This window comes from Mandrillus leucophaeus, unplaced genomic scaffold (assembly GCF_000951045.1).
Source record: "Mandrillus leucophaeus isolate KB7577 unplaced genomic scaffold, Mleu.le_1.0 Scaffold179, whole genome shotgun sequence".
Taxonomy (NCBI): domain Eukaryota; kingdom Metazoa; phylum Chordata; class Mammalia; order Primates; family Cercopithecidae; genus Mandrillus; species Mandrillus leucophaeus.
The window spans coordinates 1,207,797-1,216,158 of NW_012101798.1; the positions used below are offsets into that span (position 1 = coordinate 1,207,797).

General features: G+C 32.8%; 1 long non-coding RNA gene across 1 annotated transcript in view; it reads left to right on the forward strand.

Annotated features, from left to right (window-relative positions):
- Nucleotides 1-459: 459 nt before the first annotated feature.
- The window catches only part of LOC105537689, a 76,166-nt gene continuing 68,263 nt past the window's right edge, over nucleotides 460-8,362 (forward strand). Inside the window, exon 1 of the long non-coding RNA XR_001005760.1 lies at nucleotides 460-512. This is a non-coding gene — a long non-coding RNA (uncharacterized LOC105537689). The remainder of the gene's footprint in view (nucleotides 513-8,362) is intronic.

Genomic DNA, 8,362 nt, shown 5'->3' on the forward strand with positions numbered 1-8,362 from the left:
TGACGAGTTGATGGGTGCAGCACAGCAACATGGCACAAGTATACATATGTAACAAACCTGCACGTTATGCACATGTACCCTCGAACTTAAAGTATAATAATAATAAAAAATTTTAAAAAAAGACTCAGCCATGAATTTTTCAGTCATTATATTTTGAATATGATATGCTTAAAAGAAGAAAAATGTTGTATTTGGCAATACATTTGCTGAAATAATTACGGAGTGATCACTTGCCAGAACTCTTAAAAATGTATAGAATGAATGATGCCTACTAGCACATTCTCTGTCAACATTTTTACAGAATTATAATATATAATGTTATTTTCAGGAACCAAGCTTCAGAAATAAGTTATTACTGGTTTAAGTTACAATCAGCTATAAGAAACACCATACTGTTAAAATAATTTAATGATTCATCATTTGCATCAACCTATTCATGATCACCTTTTATTGATCCAGGTTTTGTATTGTTTTTATAGAGCTGCCCTCACATGCTTCAGCAGCATTAGATGGTAAGCATGACTTGTAGAAAAATTATATGAAGTTTGTAATACCATTGTAATATTTATAATAGTGTGAAATATGATGAACACATAGCATTCATTTCATTTTCCTCCTGAGTACATAGAAAGAACCTGTTTCCTAAGTCCAGCTGCATCTAGTTCTGGCCAACAAATTGCGAGAAAAAAGTAAACTAGCTCTAGGTCTCATTTATAAATATATTCCATAAAGAATCCTGCCCTAGGCCTTTCCTTTCCAGTACAGTCTTGGAGGGGAATGTAAAAGATGGTGGTAATTCCGGATTGAAAGAAACTGTACTCCTTAGTGATTTCATAAAGACCCTCTACCATAACTTCCAGTCTCATTAACTATGTAATGATTAGTATTAAAATTTATTACGTTAAGCCATTGAGATTGACAAGGCAGATTTTCTATTACCTTGTCTGCAGAATTCTAACATATTATTAACTTCAACTCATAATAAAATATTATATTTGAAATGCCTGCATATGGCCGTATTTCTGGCTAATAAGTTTACAATTCTTCTTTAGAACTTTTAAAATGATATTAAAATGTTGTCAAATATTGAGTGTTGAGCACTAGCTGTGTGCTAGATGTTGCCCTACATACTTTATATGCATTCATTTGGATAATCCCATCAGCAATCCAGTGAGGTTGGTGCTATCCTTAACATCATTTTACAAATGAGGAACTTCCATCTAACATTAGACTATGTTTCTAGTCAATGGAATGGCTAAGACTCAAGCACAGGTAGTCTGATTTGGAAGCATGAGCTCTTAATTACTAGGAAAACCAGAAGGGCCATAAATGCATACATGAAACTAGCTTTAAACATTTCATTATTTTATAATTCAAGTATGTATATGATCATCTTACAGTCCTCTAAATAGATACAGCCATACATGTAATTTTTCTAGTATCAATAAAATTAGTAATAGCCCATGGTAGTAAAAATCACATAATTAACAGAAGAAAATACTTGAATATCATATGCACAGCTTTTAAGTGTTTTCGAGGTTAACATTCGCACAGTACCACTATAAATAATTACACATTTACAGATCAGTAAATGGAGGCAGGATGAGATATGGTCACTTGTTGGCACAATAAGTGCAGATCCAGGTGGTGTGACTCCTTAGTCACTATGGAATCCAGCTGGTGTGACTCCATAGTCTCTACAATATTCTCTCTACCCTGTGTAATTCAGTGCTTCTTGTCATCAAGTAGGAAACACAATTGTGACTAAAATGACAATTATGCAAACAAAACTTTTTGTAAGAGAATTCTGTTTTGTGCAGTAGATAAAAATCTATGCCTACATTTTACACATCTGTTGTTTATCTTTAAGTCAAAAAGGGAAACAACAGGCTTCCCAAAATGGCATTCACAGTTCCTTTATTAATCAAAATAGCTATCATAGGTAAAAATGTCATCTAAAATCCTTAACCAAAAAACAAAGTAACTTTAGTATTTAATTGCTATACACCTTTAAAGTAGTTTTAAATTACAAACTAAAGTTTCCTTTACTAGCTAACTTGCTGACTATGTAGGAAATTCCTGATGCATGTATCGGACAGCTTGCTACATGTTGCCATTTGAGGACTGACAGGACTTTTGAGTCCTCAAATACATTCTCACTGACTTAACTCAATGTCTAAATGCCAGATCTAATGCTTTAATGTTGACAGTTAAAATTCATGTATGCTTTCTGGAAATGATACCACTATAAGCAATTTTCAGCCACTTATCAATTAAATTATTAATACAGGTACTATATTATTTATAAAAGGAAATAGGATCTTTCCAATATAATGGATAGAACTGACTCTTCCTTTTTTCATGATGTATCTTTTATCTTTCACATATACCAAAATAGATGCCCGCAAAACAATAATAGTTGCTTTTGCAGAACTTACATAGAGTAAGTCACTTATAATGAAGCCAGAATATAGCCGAAGCATGTAAGAAAACCATGTAAAAATAGCTGAAGCACTTGTAAGAAAGGCAGACTCGGATTAAATACCACAGTAGACAGCTCTATGGCAGATGAAGAAACAGCAGGAAGAAACTGATTGGAGCCACATATTTCAGAGTAGGGAGTAATACCAAAGGTGAAGATTAAGCTAACTTAAGAAGAGAAATGGGCATAATAATAAACTGTATTTACATTCCAATTTTATTTAGAAATGATTTTCATGGGGTCATTCTAATGAATTTCAGAAATGTAAACATCACTTGCATCATCAATAATAATACAGAAATTTTAATATAACCTTTAGCAAGTATTCAAAGAACAGGCATATTCAATCAAGCAAAACGTTTTCACTTTCTCCATTAGAATTAACAAAGAAAAGCAACTTCACAGTTCATTTTGTCCGGGTAGTGAAACCTTGAACAGAAAATGGCAGAGTTGATTAAAAAAAAAAAAAAAGAAAAGAAAGAAAAGAAAATCATAGGTAAATCTCAGCATTGAGCATAGATTTAGAATTCTGATACAAAGTATTTGCACAAAAAATAAAGCACCTAGCACACTGGAAATTAGATGCAACTTATTTTAAAAATTTATTAATGAAATAAGCAGCATTTCAGACCAGTGAGGAGTACTGAAGAGTACAAAGATATGGTGCTGGGAAAATTGATTACTTATACATTTACAAAAGAAATTTGGTCCCTTCCTGACATCTTATATGAATTCAATTCCACATTGATTAAAGACTTAAACCACCTAATTGTGGTTGGAAGGTAATTTCTAAACAAGACATAAAATAAACCCAAAAGCCATAAAGTAGAAGATTTATTTGTTCAACTACATTAATATTGAAAATAATAAATATGAACATTGCAAAGATATATTTACAATTCCCAACTCTCCTAAGATGGGTATTTTTAAAGTAACTATTTTAAAGTAATAAAAATAACAGATTCAATAGGATAATGGACAAAAACATGATCTGTTATTTCATACAAGAAGCACAATATTATAAAAATATATGATAAAAATAATTTAACTAGAAATTGAGATAAACAAAATAACACAAGATAAACTTTCACCCCCTACTCTATTGTTAAAAATGAAAAAAAGATAATTCAAAGTGTTAGTGAGATATGATTTTCTTTCATACGTAGCCACGCTTTAAATCAGTAAGCATATGTAAGAATAATGATTTTTTCTTACGAAATATATTTGAAAATGCAAGCATCCAGTAATCTAGGAATTCCAGTCATAGAATATTAATATATAAAATCTCTCTTATCTGATGCAGCAGATATATATGATTGTTCCTAGCGACACTGTTAACAATAATAAATGTTAACACAACCCAAATCTTCATCAACAATACAATAGGTAAGTAAATTGTTCAAAAACTAAAGGTAATCTCACATAGTAGTGGAAATTAGGGAACTACATACATCTCAAAATATCAATGTGGAGTAACTAAGTGAATCACAAGAAGTCTCTTTACAATATGATTTCATTTACGTATGTATGAAAACCAATGAAAATTATTTTTTATTTTATATAAATTTATAGGGTAAAAGTGCAAGTTTCTTACATGCAAAGATCACATGTAGTGGTCGAGTCAGGTCTTTTAGGGTATCCATCTCCCAAATAATGTACATTGTGCCCATAAAGTAATTTTTTTATTATTCATGCCCTCTCACTTTCTTACCCTTTTGAAATCTCTGCTTTCTGTCATTCCATTCTCTGTGTGTATGTGTGGATAAAGGTAATGAAGAACATCAGCTAGGATTTGTGTTAAACTAATAGAAATTTTATATTAACTCAAATAATTTAGAATCTTACTTTTCAATTATAGCCCAGAGATTGTTAATCCAGGAATAGTAGAGAGATTTCACTAAAATTATTTTTTATGCTGGTTCATACTTAACATCGTCATTTATATGCAAGTTCAAAAAATGAATGTTGAAGATCAGCCATCGAAAACACATTCCAGATAGGAATAAGGAGAAGAAGAAGTTAAAAAAATAGAAAAGGGGTTCTCCTAAGAATCCTACCCAGTGGTTTTCTCTTAGATCTTTCATCTCAGAAACCACCATTGCCAGTCGGGCCTGGTGGCTCATGCCTGTAATCCCAGCACTTTGGGAGGGCAAGGCTGGTGGATCACCTGAGGTCGGAAGCTGGAGATCAGCCTGGCTAACATGGTGAAACACTGTCTCTACTAAAAATACAAAATTAACTGGGCATAGTGGCACGTGCCTGTAATTCCAGCTACTCGGGAGGCTGAGGCAGGAGAATCACTTGAACCTGGGAGGCAGAGGTTGCAGTGAGCCTGAATCGCACCACTACACTCTAGCCTGGGTTACAGAGTGAGACTCTATCTCCAAGAAAACAAACAAACAAACAAACAAAAACACAAAGAAACCAACCACCACTGTCTTCAGATGAAGCTAGATGAGTAATTTAGCTGATTTGAGTATCTAGCTCAAATAAAATCAGGGCTCTGTACTAGGGGTAAAGAGTGGAGGGAAGTGTATGAGGTAAACAGCCGCCTTCTGCTCATATAGCAAAATGACAAGGGCATGCAAGAGGAAAGCTAATAAAAAAAAGATAAGTTCATGTCCTTTGTAGGGACATGGATGCAGTTGGAAACCATCATTCTCAGCAAACTATCACAAGAACAGAAAACCAAACATCGCATGTTCTAACTCATAGGTGGGAATTGAACAATGAGAACACTTGGACACAGGAAGGGGAACATCACACACTGGGGCCTGTTGTGGGGTTGGGAAGAAGCGGGAGGGATAGCATTAGGAGATATACCTAATGTAAATGACAAGTTAATGGGTGCGGCACACCAACATGGCACATGTATTCATATGCAACAAACCTGCACATTGTGCACATGTACCCTAGAACTTAAAGTATAATTAAAAAAAAAAAATAGAGGATCTTTGGAGACTGGGAAAAGGGACACTTGGTATTTGGAATGCATATGGCTTTACAAATCCATCGGTATTATTGCATATCTTAAGCTTGGTGGTAGGTACATGGATGCTCATTTTTAGCATGAGTTTTAGCACAAGTTTACCCATGTGCCCCTGGACCTAAAATGAAAGTTTAGCTGAAAAGAACTAAAAACAAAATGAAACACATGAAAAATTTTTCCCAATTAATGTTTCAATTTCAATGTGAGAAATGCAAAACTTTTTTTTTTCCAATGGCTACCAAAAATAGTGCTATACTTCCACTAAGACTTTGACTATGTTCTAGCAACAGAGCCCAAGTATGTAGACCTGGCTATGGCAGAGTTATATGGAACAGTTACACTGTCAGGTTCTTAATGTACACTTTGTGTTCCTTATGCAAAAATAATAATAACCTATTTGTCTTTTATTAGCCATAGATAATCTCTTTCTATTTTTAGAAGATAGCAAAGCAGCTTGCTCATCTCAAATTAGCAGAAAATTGTTTTACATATTTTCTTCAAAGAAACAAGAATGAAAACAAACTTAGTTTTAAATTATCTCCCGTAAGCTGTCTTCATTTATTCAAAGGGTAGAGAAGGAAATGGCAGTGAGAAAACTAGCATGTATGAAGCACTTATTATGTGCCAGCCACTGTGTTAGGTACTTAGCATTCAAAGTGGTTCCTTTCAGGGTCACCACATCTCATACAACAGTGCTCCAGACAAATTATACAATATCACATAGTGTGGATTAAAAGAGTGAGCTTCATAAACCTTATTTTTGTGTGCTAAGAACTCTTAAAATCTACTCTCAGTATTTTTCAAGAATATAATATATTGTTATTAACTATTGTCCCTGTTATACAATAGATCTCTTGAACTTATTCCTCTTAAAAGAAACAATAGGCTTCACAGGATCAAGAGAAGAAGGCTTTCAAATTCCCAGTCTGGGTTTTGTCACCAGGTAGAGGCAGGCTGGAGCTCAGACCCCCTAATTGATATGTGGTGTCTTTATTCATTCCCTAGAGGTATGCTGTCTCTCCCTATTGTTCCATCTTCCTGTAGGATAAGCATGATAAAGCATACTACCTGAGAGGGGATAAGTAGGCTTCTGGGATCCAGATAATCTGGATTCAGTGCTGTAGGCTTAGAGGAGTTGTGTGAGAAAATCAACTGCCTAGTACTAGTGGATCAAGGTCACTGTATTATTATATTTAAAACCTTGCATTATACTTGAGGAATCTGAGTTCAGAGATGTTAACATGTCCGAGGTCACACATGTAGCACAGTCACAGTCATACTTAAGATTCCAAAGCCCATAGTGTTATACCAGGCTATACTATTTTTCAATCTGAATATGATTGAGGCAACTACAGTGCTCCATCAAATTCTGTTTACTCTAAATTGTTTTCATTTTTTTCCAGAATTCGAGTATTTTTTAACAGTGCTTTATTCACACATACACATGCCCACATCTCTCTCTCTATAGATGTATGACTCTAATACATATTTTAAATATTATCTATAACCTGTTGTGATAGATAATATTGTGTTATAATATCTGTTTTAACACTCATTATTACTTAGGCAAAGTTTTTTCTAATGACAGTTATACTATAAAGTATATAAAATGAATGAATAAAACAAGTAATTTCAAACAAGCCAGAAATAATGCAGAAAGTTAGCATTATATCATTTTTACAATCTGAATATTATAGATAAGTTAAATAAAACTATATTATATTGCTTCCATTTCTGTATTTCAATTTGTTGTCCTACATAATAAAATGATAATATGAATAAAAAACTCCAAAGATTAGCTATTCCACAATCAAGAGGAGAAAATTCAGGAAATTACAATCGAGAGTTTATTGTTGAAAGAAACATCAGTAAACTTGATTCTGAAGTATGCTGATTTGATACATTAAGCGATACTTAGAGAATGAGCTACTCTGAAACTATCTGACCAAGTTGGGTAATAATCTGTTAACAGGTCAACATAAAAGATGAAAGTACCTTTCAAAACAGTTAGCTTTTCTTTATCTTATCATAATATATTTAACTGGTAAACTTCATCAGTCACCTTGCAAATACATGACTTTCAATGGAAAGAAACTTTAATGATATAATGCATATAAAGCATAACAAAATTTTTGAAACTAATTAATACAAATTTCAATAATCTGTCCTACATATTATTGTAGTTATGTTCATTAGTCCAAAGAGTATGTTTAAGCACAGAAATGAATTTAAATAAGAAAAAATATATTTATCTTACTACCAGGCAATATCACAGAAATGTAAAATTAAATATTAGGTTGAGACCACCTGATTATTGTTACATATACTTAGGAAAAATTTAGATTCCAGACAAAAGAAATTATTTATCATCTCATCTCACCTATTAAAATATCTTGATATTCAATGATGGATGACAGAGAAAATTAAAATCTGATAGCCTTAAAACATCATACGATTACTAATTTTGCATTCCTTACTAAGATTTCTGTTGCAATATTTTAATACATAAACACTGATTTATCAGTATTTCACTGCAAGTTTGCACTTCAGTGGAACTGCTCACCCAGTGTAAATCTATTTCACTTTATACAGTAGATATGTAAAGTTGAAACAAAATCATATATTTGCAATAATGATTTTGTGTATCATTGTGTTAACTACCAAGGGACTTTCATTCCTTTAAAGGATGTGAGGCTTCAGGAAGTCAATGAAAGATGGTCTTTAGAAGGGCCAAATTTAAGCAAGAAAATATTGTCTTCTGTCTTTTGGCCATACGACAAAATTTCCTATGAAATAGATTAAATTATAGTTAAAAGAACTGTAGCCTAATTCTTCTCATAAAAATTGTTGACTTACAAAAGATATAACATACATTATACTACCAAAAGGTT